Source organism: Malania oleifera, chromosome 10 (assembly GCF_029873635.1).
Source record: "Malania oleifera isolate guangnan ecotype guangnan chromosome 10, ASM2987363v1, whole genome shotgun sequence".
Lineage (NCBI taxonomy): Eukaryota > Viridiplantae > Streptophyta > Magnoliopsida > Santalales > Ximeniaceae > Malania > Malania oleifera.
In genome coordinates, this window is record NC_080426.1 from 21,417,785 (window position 1) to 21,420,136 (window position 2,352).

Below are 2,352 nucleotides of genomic sequence, written 5' to 3' on the forward strand. Positions count from 1 at the left end.
TTGTCGAGTCCCGCCTTCGAACTGCACAACCCATCATGGGGAGGTAATACATGACATCAGCTAACTATTCATCTTGAGTATGCTTTTAGTATTATTAGATATAACATATGATTTATGAATGATATGAGTTACTAGAAAAAATATGAAAGTATATGATGATTCAATATGTTATGATGTATGTTCACATATATATGAAATGTATTGTATATGTATAACTGCACTATATATATGTATATATATATATACTCATGTTGTCACATAACTGTATTTAGTTTATTTTCCCTTACTGAGAAGTGTTTCACCCTCGAACTTAATATATTTTTCAGGAGACCCTGAGAGACCAGCGGGTCGTGGCCCCGTTGAGTTAGTTGAGCTTCCCTACTAGTAGGGTAAGTAGTGAACTAGGATCAAGAGATTTTTGTTGTATGATCCTAGTGTTATTTTGACTTTTTGGGGATTGTAAACATATACAGTATATTGATGATGTAGTAAACTCTGATATTATGTTTTATGGTTGGATGTATGAGATTTTATACTTGCTGCTGCTTAGGTTTCTGCTGTAAATGACAATTGTCCCCGTTACCCACGGGTCCGAGTTGACCATTTATTTATTATGTTTCATTTTATATTAAGGAAATTGAGGTCGTTACACCTAAGGGGTTTGCTTTCTTGATTACCCATATCAATTTCTTATTCTTGCCTCTGGCACCTCTATATGGACAATTATATTGAAGGCGCCTTTTCATTTTACAATACAAGCAAGTTTTGTTTATTCATGAAAGACTATGCTTGCTAATCCTATGTTTGCTCGATGAGGCATGACTATGAGATTTATAAGGTGAACATGAACCCTTTTTGAAAAGATTTTTCTTTTTAACTCCTAAGGGTTTATCATGCATGATTATTCTTTTCATTCTTGACTTTGGATGATATTCTAGAATGATCATTCATTTCATCCTCCAAGCAGGTAATTTTCAAAATTTTCTCAATCTTTTTCTTCTCAAGGATAGCATGATATTCTTTTAGATCTTCTAATTATTTTGCTAACCTTTTATTTTCATTTTTCAAGAAAGTTTTCTTCTTAGATATCCTAACTAGAAACCTATAAGCATTAATGAATTTCTTTCGCGATTTCTCATAAGATGCCATGCTTTCAATATCAGATGCACATGATTCAACACAAGAATTAATACAAAAATTATTACAAGAATCATTACATGCATCATCAATAGTATTATTACTAGATTCAGCAAAATTTTCATAGGAGGCATTAGATAATTCATTACATGATATAACATAAGAATCAGCATAGGAATCATCACATAAAACATGTACCTCCTCATTGACTAGAGTAATAAGTTCACAATTTCCCACCACAATACCATTTGAACTTGAAGCTTCTCGAGTGGTGGTCTCCTTCTCTTTGGCTCCTCCATATCTATTTTCTAACACCTCCCAAATATTCCTCACACATTTACATGCCATAATCTCAAGAAAGATATCAAAATCTAAAACAAGATATAGCATATCCATGGCATTTGAATTTGCATGCATTAAACTAGTATCATTTTCATCCATTTACATGCAAATTTGTTTATCAATCACTTGCTAGGCCCTCCAATCCATTGATTTTATAAAGACGCTCATTTTTATTTTCACAAGGTGTAATCAACACCACAAAACATAGGAGGCCAAGTACATGATTGTCCCTCACGGAATGGGGATACACCAACGTGAGCTATTGCAATCTTCAACACAAGCTGTTAAACTTTTTGCAACGAGGTTCTGATACCAATTGACAGGAATGGTGTATTCCCAAGAGGGAGAGGGTAAATTGGGCATTTTAAAATTCTTAGGTCAAGTATGTCCTGATTTTATGATCCCCAAGCAGTATTACACAACCTAGGGCTTTTCTAAGCAATTATAAATTCCCAAATATACACGTATGCTAATATTTAAAATAAATGCAACAATTATGCACCACAAATTAAATATAACATACAAGTGCGGAAAATAAAGAGTATAGCGAAGAGAGAGCACACACAATATTTTATCAAGGTTTGGTCAAACTAGCCTACGTCCTTGCCTCAAGCCAACTCACTTGAGGATTCATTATATGCATTCTTTAATGATATGAAATGAAAGCTCAGTAGAGTATGAGTATTTTTTTCAATAATGTTTTTGAAATCTTTGAACAAGATATATATGATAAATACTTCAAAGATTCAACCCCAATAAATATTTCTCCAAAAATATTTTTCAATAAAAATGTAAGAGAACCTAGGGTTTTGCTTTCAAATGATTTTTGCACAAAGAAATGTATGTGATCTTTGATAAAAATGAATGCACGAT